This window comes from Ictidomys tridecemlineatus, chromosome 5, assembly GCF_052094955.1.
Source record: "Ictidomys tridecemlineatus isolate mIctTri1 chromosome 5, mIctTri1.hap1, whole genome shotgun sequence".
NCBI lineage: Eukaryota > Metazoa > Chordata > Mammalia > Rodentia > Sciuridae > Ictidomys > Ictidomys tridecemlineatus.
In genome coordinates this window covers 196,529,861-196,545,953 of record NC_135481.1, presented here as the reverse complement: position 1 = coordinate 196,545,953, position 16,093 = coordinate 196,529,861, and the positions used below count along the sequence as shown (strand labels likewise).

The 16,093-nt window shown below is 50.7% G+C and overlaps 1 long non-coding RNA gene across 1 annotated transcript; it reads left to right on the top strand.

Moving 5' to 3' along the window:
• Window positions 1–3,846: 3,846 nt before the first annotated feature.
• LOC120886569 (uncharacterized) lies at window positions 3,847–14,355 on the top strand. Its single transcript, XR_013439891.1, has 4 exons — window positions 3,847–5,921; window positions 6,829–6,880; window positions 8,477–8,570; window positions 10,737–14,355. It is a non-coding gene; the product is annotated as an uncharacterized LOC120886569 (long non-coding RNA).
• The last annotated feature ends 1,738 nt before the right edge of the window (window positions 14,356–16,093 follow it).

Below are 16,093 nucleotides of genomic sequence, written 5' to 3'. Positions count from 1 at the left end.
GCCGGTGGAGCAGTGGGGGTCAGGACTGCACCCAGGGGCACCTGTTTGCCCTCAGTGCATTAGAGAGGCTCCAGGCTGTTACCAGGAAGGGAAGCCAGGAGCGGGGCTGGCCCCGAAAATACAGCTGGGAGAGAGGCTGCGGGACGTGTTTTCAGCTGAGAACACAGGGCAGTGGTCTCTATGATAATTTTTTTTTAATATTTATTTTTTAGGTGTAGATGGATACAACACAATGCCTTTATTTTATTTTATTTTTTATGTGGTGCTGAGTCCCGAACCTGGGTCCTGCCTGTGCTAGGCGAGTGCTCTACCACTGAGCCACAATCCCAGCCCAAGGGGCAGTGGTCTCCATAAGGGGCTGAATGGCCTCCCCACGTTCAGAGGTTGAAGACAGTACTCCAAATGTGACAACAGGTCCTTATTGAGCCATAGGGACTTTACAGAGGAAATCAGGTTGAAATTTGGACATTGGGTGGGCCCTAGTTTAGTACGACCAATGTCCTTGCAAAAAGAGGGAATTTGGAGACCGACAGGTGTCCAAGGAGAGCAGCGGGTGAAGATGAAGGGGGAGTCAGCGATGCTCCTGCAAAGCAACGAACGTCAGGGATCGCCCTGAATGTCCAGATGCTGGGGGAAGGACATGGGACAGTCCTGCCGACGCCTTGATTGGACTTCTGACTATCAGAACTGAGAGGAATAAATTTCTGTTCTTTAAACCACACAGTATGTGGTATTATTATTATTATTATTATTATTATTTTTAATAGCAGCCGTAGGAAACCAATACAGTTACTGTCTGGCTATGAGTGATGGAGAATCTGACTGTGCTCCTCACTACTCGTATTCTGGGTACCTGGCTGGAGGTATGATATCCCCTGAGCCATGTTCTTTTTTATGGCAGAAAAAGGAGGTCAAGCGAAACCTTTTAAGCACAAATATAGCTCACGAATATCCTAGTTCTCTGCAGTGCAGAGTGTTATGTCCTGCTGATGTATGTGACACATCTCAACCTGTGCGTTTTGGAGGCCAAAGCCCATGGCCAAGCCTGTGACCTCTTTGGGGTGAGGCAGGACGGCCCAAGGAACAAGAATGTGCTGCACCGGGGGCCGTTGGCCCAGGGATTGAAAACGTGACGAGGCCGTTCTAAAGGAACACAGAGTATGCGGTAAGTCATGAATTACTTCCTTGCCTTCTGTTTCACAAATAGAGTGTGAATTTAAAGTAATGTGTAAGTGGCTGCATTTGAAGGAACATGGGGGATCTGAGGGGTGAGGGGAGGACCCTGCGTTCAGAGCCTCAGCAGACTGGCGAGACCCGGCTGCTCCGTGGGGGACACTTGTTTGGAAGTGCTGTATTCCCGAGGCTTCTCCACAGGGCTCTGCTGGATACTGTGGGAGACGGAGGCTGCGTCAGGGAGACCAGCCGGGTGGTGGGTGCTGGGTGGGGTGCTGGGTGGTGGGTGCTGGGTGGGGTGCTGGGTGGTGGGTGCTGGGTGGGGTACGGGGAAGCAGCAGGGTGGAGTCGGGCCTGAGCAGGGGCTTTCCCCAGCCCTCCGCGAGGCTCTGCCTTAGAAAGAATCTGTGGGGACACAGGTTTTCCGACCAGCAGGAAGTCTGGGGTCAAGTTTAGCCAGCACAAGGGGATCCTGGGCAGTCTGTACTGGAAACCAAGGTCATACCTAGGGACCACTCCTCAACGAGGCTGTCCTGCTGCCATGAGGAGGTCCTCCATCACCTGCAAAGAGGAAGGGCGAGCCTCGGCTGGGTGCTCCTTCTGTAGCCTCCAGAATGTGAGAAGAGAGGCCCTCTGGCGCCTGTAGCTCTGGGCGAGGCAGCGGGAGGCCAAGACTCAGCGACAGAGGGTTTGCCCACCAAGGAGGGGTGCCCTGAGTGTCCAACACAGAAGCACTTGCTGCCCCTCCTTGGCTATCTGACATGCACCTTCTTCCCAAGCTCACCTCAAAAATAAGTCTCCCAGCAGACGCACCCGAGCCTCACCACCGCACGGCCCTGCCTCTCCCTGAGGGCGAGAACCCCCCACCCCACCGCTCTGCGGATGACGTCCTCGACTCCTGGTCCAGGCGTCTGGGATGTCTCTTCCTCCTCCGGTTTTTCTTGGTTCTCTGTATTTTCAAGGATGTAGGATTAAAGCCAACGGCTACACTATGCCGCCAAAGTGTGGCCCAAGGACCCAGGGGTCTGCGAGGTCCTTGCCCAACTGCACATCTGGGGACGCCATGCAAGAGACCAACGCAGAAGTCAACGTGGGGACACAGTGCATCCCGGGAAGCCAGACACTAAAGGTCTGCAAGTGTGGGACACGAGGCCACGCTCCACTCACTTTGTTTTGTTTATAAAATTGGGTCATTTTTGACTTTTTAAAAAAAGTTAACAACAGATTTTTTTTAAATGAATAAGTACTTTTTGAAGTTATTGGTTTTGCTTTCTATAGTGGTGAATGTTGATATAACTAAAAAAAAATCTGTGGATTAAGTTCAAAAGTCTAAGCTGGGCATGGTGGTGCATGTGTATAATTTCAGCAACTTAGGAGGCTGAGGCAGGAGGATTGCAAGTTTCAGGCCAGCCTCAGCAACTTAGTGAGGCCCTAGGCCACTTAGTAAGACCATGTGTCAAAATAAAATATAAAAAGCACTGAGAATGTGACTCATTGGTAAAGTGCCTCTGGGTTCAATTCCCAGTTTTTTAAAAAAATTATAAAATAAAACAAAAATGAAAAATGTCTAACAGCCTGTGGACAAAACCTTCTGGAGTAGGTGGTCCATATCTGGCATATTCTCATGATGCCACCAGGGGCTTTCCAGGTCTCCAGGTCATAAGGATCTTGTGCTCAGCTTGTTACCTAATGTTCACAAGACGGCGGTTGTCTCCCTAGGCATCACGTCTCCATTCTCAATTTTAAAAGAGGGGAAAACCCCTTTTTAAAATTTTTCTTTCTTTGAGTTTTTATATTTTTATTTGGACATAGCGATGCTCAGCAGAAACCTCAGCCTGTGTCTCCTGGCCACTCTTAGCTGCAAGGGAGCAGGCAGAGCCCGTGCTTTAGCAGGGTATTTGTTGCCACACCCAAAATTAGGCTTTCTTTTTGGTGAGGGTCTTGGTCCATTTTCTGTTGCTAAAATAGACATCTGAGTAAGTTTAATAATTGGTAAAGAAGCTTGTTTTGCTGCACAGCTCTGGAAGCTGGAAATCCCACTATGGAGGCAGGTGTCTCCGGGGAGGGCCTCACGCGGCTTCTGTTCTCCATGGGAAAATGGAAGGGGAGCGGGGCACAGGAGGGGCAGAGCGCAGGGCAGCCTGGCTGTGGGGCAGCGCTCTCTTGATAAGAGCGAGATCCCACCCTCGGGAAGGGCAAGGGTGGGATCCTCCAAATCCCACAGCTGGGGCTGTGGGGTGTACATCTGTATCTGGCGGGTGAAGACCTCCTCTGCTTCTGACCACCACGTGGGCCCTTCCCTCGGCCTCACTCCTCTGCCGGGACGTCCTGCCTCACCTTGAGCACGAGGCAAGGAGTCTGCTGTCCACGGACTTCCATCTCCGCGACCCTGAGCCCCCAGTGACCCTCCCCTCCTCGGTGGTTGTGCTGGTGGGGTCTGTCAGTCACGGCAGCGGAAAGGCTGACTAAAGCAATCAGAGAGGAGGAGGGACCGCCACGGGTGGACATCCAGGACGGTGTCTACAGCCTCCCTCGGGAGGTCGGGCAGAGGAACCGTCACTCCTGACTTTAGGAGGCAGAGAAAAATTATTTGGGGGCATCATGAGCTGGCGGGGAGGGAGTGAGGGAGGTCCAGGCCTGAGTGGGCTGAGCAGGCCCCGGAGCCGGGGTGGGGTGGGGTGGTTGGATTGGGATCCGGACTGTTCTGCTAAGGCCCCCGTGTGGAAGGCCTGCCCAGCGTGGCAGCAGGTTCAGGGTGGGAAAGTGCTGCATCGTGGGGCTCTGGCTGCCAGGGGGCTCCGCCTTTGGAACCTGCGTGGACCGCGAGGAGGTGAGACGTGCTGGAGGAGGCAGGGGTCTGCCCCGGGAGGGTGGTCTTCTCCCGGCCCCTTCCTGTCTCTGCTTCCCAGTTGCCGTGATCTGGACAGCTTCCCTCCACCCTTCATGCCCCTCTGCCACCAAGTTCTGCTTCTCTTCAGGCCCAAAGCAAGGCAGCCAGCTGTGGCCGAACCCTCAGACACTGTGAGTCAAAACGTGTTTTTCCTCTAATATTTTGATTTTCTTGGGCTCACTGGAAGGACATGAAAGGCATCTTTCTTCCCATTTCTCGAGGACTTGCTCCAAATGCAGAGGTTTTCTGGCCTCAGAGTGCCTAAGAATTCGCAGAGAAGCGGTCCTGCCTCTGGTTCTCAGATGAGAAAGCTACAGCTCAGAGAAGTTTAACGAATTGCCCAAGGTCACACAGCCACTGAGTGGCCACGGACTTTGAGTGCAGGCAGTGAGCTAGAGAGTCTATTCTTGGTTCTGTGCCCTGCTGCCTCAGGAAAAAATCAGAAGAGAACTGACACATGAACTGAAGCTGGAATCCTTTCTAATTAGCTTGGACCTAATCACCCCTGGCACGCTTCATAGATCCCCAGGAAGGGAGGACTCTGCAGGGGGACCTTGACTGACTTCATGGTTGTACCCCTGGGGGCGGGACTTGATTTGGAAAAGTAGAAAAAGCGGGGTGGGGGGCATCTGTGGCATCCTAGGACTTCTACAGCAGTCCACACCTGTGGCCCCAGCAAGAATGTCCAAGTCACCTGATTGCGTTCTGATATGCTTCCTTTTTTTAAATTTAAGTTTTTGAAGAACTGCAAGAATATATTTGCATAGTCTGAAAATCAAAACAATACAACCGTGTTCATTTTTTGGGATTGGGTATCAGGGATTGAACCCAGGGGCATTCCCACTGAGCCCCATCCCCAGCCCTTTATTGTATTTTATTTAGAGACAGGGTCTCACTGAGTTACTCAGGGCCTCGCTAAGTTGCTGAGGCTGGCTTCGAACTCGAGATCCTCCTGCCTCAGCCTCCCAAGCCAAGCCACTGGGATTACAAGTGTGCGCACCACCGCGTCCAGCTAACATTTACATTTTCTTTCAAAAGGGCAGAAACTGCATGAGCTTTTCTGAGCTGGCCTCAGAAGTCATGGAATATCACTTGTCCTCCGTTAGTTGAAGCACTCACAAACCTGCCGAGATTCAAGAGAAGGAGACAGAGAGCCCATCTCTCAGTTGGAGGAGGGCCAAAACGTTTGTGGTCATGTTTCAAAGCTGCCACCGCACTCGTGCTATAGGGAGAGAAAATCTCATGGCTCCCAGCAACTTCCCTTTGGGATGGAGGCGGCTTCAGGGTAATTACAGGGAAGCCCATCTTTCCAATCCCAGGAGTGGCCAGAGTCGGGGTCGGGTGATTGGCATCCTGCTAACAGGTGAATCAGTGACCCCTCAGCTCCCTGTGACTTTGTCTTAGGGTGGCAAGTCTGAGAAATCACACCTCTCTTCCAGACTGACCAGCGCCAAGGGATCCATCATCCTCTGCTGAATCAAAGGAGCCATCACTGTCAATCCTTTGCCAAGGCAACGGCAAAATTTCCCCTCCTGTGATTCCAAAATTTCCCCTCCTGTGACTGCCCTCTTATAATCTGTTCTTCAGAGCAGCTGGAGTGATTTTCGAAGATGATCAAGCAGATGATTTCGTAGCCAGCCTCCCAGCTCAAGTTGACCCTCGACCTCCATTGTTCCTGGAAGACATCTGTGCTGCTTGTCATTGCCTTTGGCCAGACACACAACCTTGTCCCTGCTCAGCTCTTTGATTTCACTTCCTTTCACTGGGTTCCAGCTACACTGGTTTTCCTACTGTTCTTGGAATTCACCAGCCTTGTTCCTGCCTTGAAGCCTGTGGACCCCATAACCCTCGCCCCCAGGTGACTGTATGCAAGGACATCTCACCCCACCCTTTCCTGGATCCCTTTCCCCCTACTCACAATAATGTGACCTTGCTTCATTTTCGTTATAGCACATATCCGTGTCTGCAACTTTTTTTTTTTTTTTTTGGTGCTGGAGATTGAACCCAGAGGCACTCAACCACTGAGCCGCATCCCAGCCTTTTTAAAATAGTTTATTTAGAGACAGGGTCTTGCTGGGTTGCTTGGGGACTTGCTGAGTTGCTGGGGCTGACTTTGAATTCACAATCCTCCTCAGTCTCCTGAGCTGCTGAGAATACAAATGTGCACCACTGTGTTCAGCCCCATCTCTTTAACTAAAAAAAAAAATTGACATAGGGTCTTGCTGGGTTGCTGGGGCTGACCTCAAACGTGATCTTCCTGCCTCAGTCTTCTAAGTTACTGGGATTACAGGTGTGCACCACCACTCCCAGCTGATATTTTCCATTTACTAATTTTTTGCTTATTTTCTTCACTAGAGAGTTTGGTTTATGGCAGTAGAGGTTTTTTTTAAAATTTTATTGTATTTTTACGCAGTGCTGAGGATCGAACCCAGTGCCTCACATGTGCTAAGCAAGTGCTCTACCACCGAGCTACCCCCCCAGCCTGAGAGTCGAGATCTTATTTTTGATTTATCACTGTCTTGGTCATCTATTGCTGTGTAAGGAGACCCCCCCAAACCTTAGTAGCTTAAAACAACAATTCATTACTATTATTTCTAGCTGGATTTGTCTCTTTTGATTCCTTTGGTCATGTCTCCAGAGTTAAGGACCTCTGTGGCGGGTGATACAATGTATAAGGCATGGCTTAAAATGTTGGCATTGCTGTGAGCCTGGCCTCTCGCTTACCAGAACTCAGAATTAAAGCTCTGACTGTTGTTTGTCTCCAGCAGCCTCTGTTTCCCAGGAGAGGTCACCAGGCTCTCGCTCCTCCAGATTAGGGTAAGTGTGTGTTAAGCTAAGAGACGTGCTCTCAAACGGGTTTAAGTGAATTTTATTTTTTGGACGACATACATGGCATGTTCTGCCCCTTAAAACCAATGCCTCCACTTCAAAGAAATCATGGTCAAAAGAAACAAGGAGCTCGAGATGACACTGGTGCCCTTTGCACTAAGTCCCTGTGTGGCATGATGACAAGCAGCAACCAGCGTGGTGACAGGTGACACGTCCACAGTGATTGCCAAATCGGTTAATGTTTCCCATTTCTAAACCCTCCTTAAAGAAAGTCAGATTCAGGGGTCACGATGTCCTCTGCGTCATCCAGCAGAGCAAGCCTGTCACCTGGGTTCACGTTCTCACCAACCAAGATCCAGTCCTTTTTGAAATCAGCAAGGACGTGCGGGATCTGCTCGGCAGCTTGTCAATAGCAGGTGTCACCCTTGGGCCTGGGGCCTTCAGTTCTGCTCTGGTAGATTTCCTGCAGTTTCCCCAGTGTGTCTTTCTTTTAGTGGTAGGTGGACACAACACCTTGACTTTATTTTTATGTGGTGCTGAGGGTGGAGCCCAGAGCCTCAGGTGTGCCAGGCGAGCGCTCTGAGCCCCGCTCCAGCCCAGTTTTCCACGCTCTCCGCACAGGCTTCTTCGGGGAGGCTGCTTTCCCGTAGAGATGGTGCTGACGCTATCAGCACCAGTGGTCACTGTGTTCTGGTACCTTGTTCTGGGGGACTTTCAGCAGAGGCTGCTCCAGCCGCGAGTGTGTCCTGTGTGTCCTGTGTGTGGCTGTCCGTCCTGTGTGTGGCTGTCCGTCCTGCTGGCCCTCCCCCTCTGTCTCCAGGCTCACCCTTTGTGGTCCTCTGGACCATGTGAATGTCAGAGAACACATCATGCCGTGAGGTCCAGGCAGATGACCGTGATGGCTGCAGGGAGCCACTGTGGTCACCAGCAGGAACCAGAGCTCAGAGCTCCGAGCCGGCTCCGTGCACCCCGAGCAGCACTGAGGGGGAAAGGAGAGGGGCAGGAAAGTGACGACTTATTGGGGCCACGTCACCTGAAGGCTTGATTGGGCTTGAACCCCAAGCCGACTCCCTCGTGAGATGAGCATTGGCTGTTGGTGGGAAGCTCCTTTGGGACGGTCACCAAGGAGCACCTGGCGAGCTCGGGAATCTCCCAGGATGGTGGCTGGATTCTGAGAGGGATGTCCCTAAAGCTGTGTATGCCCCCAAAGCTGGTGTCCCCAGAGGCAGGAAACGGGAACTACCAGGCTAGTGAAGGCATACCACCCAACTGGCACGTGTGACTTCTGCAGTGGTCAGCTGATGGCAGCACTCAGAGTTCGTGCCTGGACTTCAGTGAGTGGAGAAGGGAGGGCTCGGTCGTGTGCAGAGGAGGTACGAGATGAGAGACCAGGTCACCACAGTCTTTAGAAATGTGATCTGCCACGTTGTCGTCTCAACACCCTCGACGGCATCGGATGTGTGGAGGGCACAGTAAATATTTGTTTAATGAGTGAATTAAATGGGAGGGGTCAAATCTTGTACAAAAGAAAATCCCCAGTCCACAGGTGGAAACTGACTTACCTTCTTGTGTCTTGGCCCTCAGGGTGAGACCATAAAAACCAGAGCTTACCTGCTGCATATTGCATAGATTCTGCCCCATGATGGACTTTTCCTCCACACTCCGGGGAAATCTGACTGTAAGTTCCTATGTATTGGCTGCTGGAGGCTGTTAGGAAAGAAGACTCTGGGGTTGGCTCCATTAAGGAACATTTGATGGGACAATGAACCCCCAGGGAAGTCTGTGCAGGACAGAGCAAGGGATGTGGCTGGAAGTAAAAATTGGACTCCCATAAAAAGTCGGGCTAACGGTTCACGTGTGGTGGCTCACCAGTGACTGGGGAGGCTGAGGCAGGAGGATCACAAGTTTGAGGCCAGCCTCAGCAACTCAGTGAGGCCATAAGCAACTTAGTAAGACTCTGTCTCAAAATAAAGAGGTAAAAAGGGCTGGGAATATGGCTCCATGGTTAAGCACCTTCTCAGGCTAAGGAGCTTGGTCTGTCCTGTAGGCAGTGGAAAGCCTGTCAAGTTCACAGTCAGGGAGTTCCCGTGGACAGAGCAGGGCCCTCGGAGACGGTTTGGCCTGGGGTGGAATCAACATGATGTCTTTACAAGTCTCCTAGGTACAGAACTAGTTTTGCATCGCAGCTCAGTCACCCTGTCATGCCTGAGTCCTGGGCGAAGGCTGTGACCTCTTGGTCTTCCTGAACCTGGCAGGTAAACATAGCCACCTGGAGGACTTGTTCTCTGGTTTAAGAGATAATCAATATCTTGTGGCAGATCAGAGGAGGAACTTGGTAAGATGAGTGTTATTTTTAGAATGAGTTTATTCCATTTATTCACCCAACAAATATTTATTGAGTGTCACTACCAGGAAGTGCCAGACACAGGGGCTAGGGACACGCAGAGAACTGAACAGCATTCCTATTGGCACAGAGTTAAGATTCTAGCAGGGAGAGAAGAGCGAATCCACAGCTATGTGGTGTGACAGCCTGCGGGAGCACTTTGGAGGAAATAAAGCAGAGTAGCCAGCAAAGTCCTCTTGAGGAAATGCTATTTCAGCAGAGGCTGGAATAGAGGGAGGAGGTCAAGGCTAGTGACTCCCCTGGTGGAGGAGAATTCGGGCAGAGAGAGCAGCGAGTGCAAAGGCCCTGTCGGGGACCTGCTTGCGATGTCAAGGAAGAGTGTGGGGACCCACAGAGCTGGGGAGGGGACCGAGAAACAGAGAGGGAGATAGAAACGAATGTGTGTGTGTGTATCTGTGTAGGTGTGTGTCTGTGTATGTGTGTGTGTGTGTCTGTGTCTGTGTGTGTGTTTGTGTGTATCTGTGTGGGTGTGTGTCTGTGTATGTGTGTGTATATTTGTGTGAGTGTGTGTCTGTGTATGTGTGTGTGTATCTGTGTGGGTATGTGTCTGTGTATGTGAGTATGTGTGTGAGTGTTTGTGTGTATCTGTGTGGGTGTGTGTCTGTGTATGTGTGTGCGTGTCTGTGTATGTGTGTGTGTATCTGTGTGGGTGTGTGTCTGTGTATGTGTGCGTGTGTGTCTATGTATGTGTGTGTGTATGTGTGTGTGTGTGTCTCTGTGTGGGTGTGTCTGTGTATGTGGGTGTGTCTGTGTATGTGTGTGTGTATCTGTCTGGGTGTGTGTGTATGTGTGTGTGTATCTGTGTGGGTGTGTCTGTGTATGTGTGTGAGTATGTGTGTGTATGTTTGTGTGTATCTGTGTAGGTGTGTGTCTGTGTATGTGTGTGTGTGTCTGTGTGTATCTGTGTGGGTGTGTCTGTGTATGTGTGTGAGTGTGTGTGTGTGTGTATCTGTGTGGGTGTGTGTCTGTGTATGTGTGCGTGTGTGTCTATGTATGTGTGTGTGTATGTGTGTGTGTGTCTCTGTGTGGGTGTGTCTGTGTATGTGGGTGTGTCTGTGTATGTGTGTGTGTATCTGTCTGGGTGTGTGTGTATGTGTGTGTGTATCTGTGTGGGTGTGTCTGTGTATGTGTGTGAGTATGTGTGTGTGTGTTTGTGTGTATCTGTGTAGGTGTGTGTCTGTGTATGTGTGTGTGTGTGTCTGTGTGTATCTGTGTGGGTGTGTGTCTGTGTATGTGTGTGTGTATCTGTGTGGGTGTGTCTGTGTATGTGTGTGAGTGTGTGTGTGTGTGTGTATCTGTGTGGGTGTGTGTCTGTGTATGTGTGTGTGTGTATCTGTGTGTGTGTGTGTATGTGTGTGTCTGTGTGGGTGTGTGTGTGTGTGTATGTGTGTGTGTGTGGGGTGTGTGGCTCAGGGTAGGACTTGGGATCTGGTCCCACAGGCCAGCAGCTGTCCCTGGAGGAGCCGAACTGCACAGACCCTGGTGGACGGAACCTGACAGTAGCCTGCAGCTGCCCTGTGGAAGACCAACCGAGGACACGATATTTACTCTTTCTTTCCAGGTACCACGTCCTCCTCCAGGGCCCTCCTAGGATCTGGGGTGTAGCAGGAACGAAATGAAACCAGTCCTGGGCCCTCTTGGAGCTTTTCTCCCACAGTGAGACGCAGCCAGGTGAACAGATGTAAATCAGGTGTTCCCTCCGACGGTGAGAGAGCTCCCGAGGAGGCGGAACCCGGAGAGGAAACACAGAGGCTGCCGCTTAAAACTGGATCATCACAAACAAAGGGCTTTATTGAGGACGTCTGAGCGGCTTTTGGGGTGGGGGGGCAGGAGGGTTTCAGGCAGCTGGAGACCAGCAGGGACAAAGTGTGAGGCGGATTTCAGGAGGAGCGAGGGGCAGTCTGGCTGGACGGTGTAGGGAGGACAAGTGGCTGTGGGTGGGGCTGGTCAGTCGGATGGGCCATGGTGGCCCGTGAATGAGACGGGAGCCACGGGGGTGTGGCACGGAGGAGCACAGGGTCTGGCCCGGGTGACAGCACTGCTCTGGAGGCAGCAGAGGAGGGTTAGAAGGAAGGCGGGGGAAGGGAGAGGTGCTTGGACCAGATGGGATGGCGGAGGCAGGCAGGGTGGATTCTGGAAGGATTCGCAGAACTGAAGGCAGAGCCAGCGGGGCTGCCCACACTGCTCCGGGGAAGAGAGAGGGAGTGGCCGAGGACAGGGAAAGGGGTTGTCGTTCACTGAGAGGGAAGAAGCAGGTGAAGGCGCTGAGAATGTGGCCTTGGGGGTGCTGTCTTGGGGGGCCTGTGGGGCGCCTAAGTGAGGACACAGGGAGTTAAGGGGGACACAGGGATGCCATCACCCGGGCTGGAGGGAAGGAGCGCCCGTCCTGCAGGAGAGGCAAGAGGGGAAGGCGGACGGACGGGGAGACGTGCAGCAGGAAGACAGGGCTTAGGCCAGGACGGGAGGGAGAGGAGGAGTCTACGTGGTATGTGATGTGGACCTCTGGTCCTAAAACATGAGGCAGGAGCCACAGCTGCTTTGACGGAGGAAGGTGCTGAGCTGGGCAGACAGGACACCCGAGCGGAAATGCTCCCACAGTGGGCAAACCCGTCACTGAGGCAGAAAGAAGGAGAAGGGAAAAGATACTGAGTACCCCAGACTCAGAGAAGGGGTTGGGTGTGGAAATCGACACAGACTGAGCACCTACTATGTGCCAGGTACATTGCTGGTGCTCTATATCATGATCACAGACAGCTCTTTAAAGGTGCCCACATTTTACTGAAAGACCCCCATCCAATGAAAGACCCCCGTATCCCTGTCCAAGGAGAATCACACGAAACACTGGCTGCAAAAGCAAGAGGTTGGTTTATTGGGACACAGGCGCCTGCGGGTGCCCAGCAGAACCTCAGCCGGAGCTTTGGTGAACTGGCACACTGGGCTTGGGGATACAGAGATTTTTATAGGGTTTGGGACAGGTTTTGCGGGCACGCGGGAAGCAACAGGTTTCTTATTGGTTTGTTTAAATCTAGCATATAGGCCACCTAGGGGGTACAGGTCTGCATTCCAAAAACCACAGGTCTGCATTCTATTCTTTCTTTTCCTGCTTATCTGTTCCGGTTTATTCATTCATGCCTCAGGATGCAGGTGCTCTGTTCTTCAACCGGTTGTCCGGAGAGCATGCCTGGCGCCTGAACCTGTTTATGGCGTGCCTGGTATCTTGGTTTCATATCTTGGCCTTAGGTAACTGGGCTGACTGGGCTAGGGTCTTTCATTACATAAGTGGAAACAGGCCCAGAGGAGGTGAAGGGATGGCTGGATGCCACAGAGGGCAACAGTGGCAGAGGGACTTCCCGTCCTCTGGTGGAGGTGGAAGTCAGGAGTGGAGAGAATCCCTGAGGGGTAGCGAGGTGTGACACAGGGACACCCATGACCACTTACTGAGTCGTGGCGCACAGATCTTCCTGAAGCCGGAGCTCAGAGGGCTAACCTCTTCTCCAAGGTCACCCAGCCTACGATGGCAGGAGTTGGCAACTCAAGACTCTGACTGCAAAGCTGTCTTCCAAACAAGAGGGTTTAAAACTGTCCTTAAAGGCCCTGGAGAGCCACAAGAGGAGATTCAAGATACTTCAAATAACGAAGCTCTCTGCTCTTCGTGGATTTTTGCACTGAAACCATGTGAAACAACTTTTTTTTTTTTTTTTAATAAAGGATTCGGTTTGAACATTGTTACATTTATTTCACATTCCACAAAGGCCTTACTGTGAAGTAGAGGAGAATGGAGGCTGGAGAAAAAGCCATTGAATTTAGAAATGGGGAGCCTAATGGTGGCCTGGGTATAGGGGGTCAGCACACTTTGGTTGCTAGCAACAGAAACCAACTCGCTATAGTAAGCCGAGACGGTACTGAAATTCACGATGAAAGCAACATTGAAGGAGCTTTTCGAAATGCACTCAGGAGGCCACTGGGAAGCTGTCCCTGTGCACTTTGCAAACTGGTGCTAGGAATGTGAACTTTGGTCACCCTTGCCCTTTGACTGCAGGCATCTTGAACAGGTGATTGCATTGTGCCCGGAGACTCAACGTGCCTATCGAGAGGTTTCTGGACCTTTGTTTTATGGACAGTTTTAACTAAGCATAAACATTCTTTTCTTTATCTTCCATGGGTTACCCTAGCCTCTGTTATTCAGTACCGGATCTTTCTCAATTTCAATAGAATTCCCTACAGAGAGATTCTACCTCTTTCTACTGTTTGCCCATTTAAGCTCTGACTTCTTTGGAACATTGACTCAGAACTCTCTGAACCTGTGTCTCCTGAGTTACAATTACAAAGACCTCAAATAAACACCTCTTTACTTCTGCAGTTGCTACGTTTGCACTGATCAACAAAGAAACTTAGGACAATGGTGCGGAGATGTACTGGGTATCCATTCTCTCTTCCCAACAGCTCCTTTAAGTTAGCTAGGGCTGAATTCGAATACTTGCAACCAATAGCACTAACTGATTGGGGTTAGCTCACAGAACTGAAGGGAAACCTAAGAGAACCTGGTTTGGAAAGGATGGTAAACAAGGAAGAACTGAGGCCTTCTCCCGGCACCTCTGAAAGAGCCCAGGTCCTTCCTTGTTCAAGATGAAAATTCCAGGGACAACATCTGATCAGCTATTCTGTGGGGACAGATCAGGCACTTTGATTGACAGGCCCCCCTGCCCTACTATCCTGGTAGACGAAGTTTCACTTTGCCAAACCCAGATCAGGGCACTTTATCAGAAAAAGGATAAACAGATGGTAGATGACAAAACAAAATAGCCAATCTCCCCAGAAAGAGAGGAGAGAGAGAAGTTTCCATAAAATGAAATTTGATTGAGTCCAACAGTTCAAGAGGACAAGGCTCCATTGTATAATTAAAGACAGCTGTTAGTTCCTGGGAATTTCTCAAATCTTCACCATTAACTTGTTTACGGTCACTTTAGAGTAGGCGTGGCCACAGGTGACTAACATCGCCTCCCTTTATAAACTTTTCCTTCTTTACTATTTCCTTCCTCTTCTTCCTTGATAAATATTGCTTTACACTCATGAAGTCATGTCCAAAGTTTTGGATGTATCATCTATTTTAACCTTGGATAATTCTGTGTGTGCAAATGTGTTTGTTTGTGTGATAGTGAAATAACTGGGACTGCATGAGCAAAAAGTATTGCTATCTTCCTTCTGATGGACTGGCTGTGTTCCCTTGGGCCAATCACTTTGTCTACCTGAATCTCCACTTCTTTACCTGTAAGATACTCTGTAAGATTTTTACATACATGCAAGCTTACTACATGCTCATCCACAGGTTACAAGGTAAATGCCCTCTCTGGACAAGCAGGTAATACCAACTGAAGTAGCTGGGGGCAGGGCATGTGAGACAATAAGGAATGGTGGGGATGATGGGGAAATGGAAAGAATGCTTCTTTCATAAAGAGAGTGGCTTCTTTTAACTCTAGGTCACAACATTCATAGTGTGGTCTCTTAACTAGCGGTATCACCTGGAAACCTCTCAAATGCACATTTCTATCCCAGGCCTATTAATCAAAACTCAGGGGAGTGCCAGGCACAGGGGTGCACATCTATAATCCCAGTGACTCTGGAGGCTGAGGCAGGATGATCGAAAGTTTGAGGCCAGCCTCAGAAATTTAGCAAGACTCGGCAACTTACCAAGACCCTGTCTTAAAATAAAAAATAAAAAGGAATGGGGACTGTAGCTCAGTGGTAAAGCACCCCTGGGTTCTAACTCCAGTATCAAAAATAAAAACAGAAACCAAAAAAACTGCAAAACCTCTGGGGGTGGGGTGGGGTGCTGCAACCAGTGTTTGAACAAGCCCTCCAAGTGATTCTCACACAGGCTGCTCTGAGACCCACACTGTAACTGAGGGCTGCTATGTACTGGCTGCAGGACCGGGCTGCCAGGTCTTGTACTTTTTCCAAGAGAAAAAAGAGGTTTATTTTTATGTGAAATTCCCCACGTTTAAATCTTGGCAACTAATTTAAATTTTAAAAATGTACTGTGTGGGCTAACAATGCATGTGCTATAGCTGGATTTGCCGCCTCTGGTCTCTGCTCTTCCCTTTCATCCTTAGAATAATCTTATGAGATGTCATATGATGCTCATTTTGTGGAGGAAGACGTAGGTCCTAAAAGTGAAGTGCTCCTCGGAGTTACAGCCAGAAAATGGCTAACCCCTTCGTGAGACCGGGATGCATTTGGTTTTAAAGTCTCTGCTCTTTTTACTTATGCAAAAGAGAAAACAATGACTTTTCATATTGTGGCTCTGACACCGCAAAAACTAAACATCTGATGCCATCGACCTATGAAATGTTCTTTCCATCCTTCTACCACCCCACCCCACTTCCTGAGCCTCACACTAATCCGCATTCTTTTAAGAGTGAGCCAGTCAGCAAGGGGGGGGGGCTCTGAAGAGGTGGGAGGGGCGAGGCTGGCGGTTTCCTGGCCAGGGGGTGCTGGATAGGTCCTGGACAATCAGCCAGCAGCTTGCTAGGCCACAGGCTGAACCCAGGGGCTCACCACAGTGTTCTCTGCGGTGCCCTGAGTTTGCCCAGGGCTGCGTCTCCCCCTGGCTCTCGCCCTCATGGCTGTTGACTGTTCTGAGCTCAGAGCAAATAGTCCTGGCCCCTCCCTGCAACGGCATGTGTCCAGGGCTGAGGCTGGGCCTGGGAAGCTGGGGGAGACATTCTCAGACTCTTTCATGGACACTCATCATGGGAACAGGTGGCTCATTGTCCCCACATCAGCAAACTACTCACCCG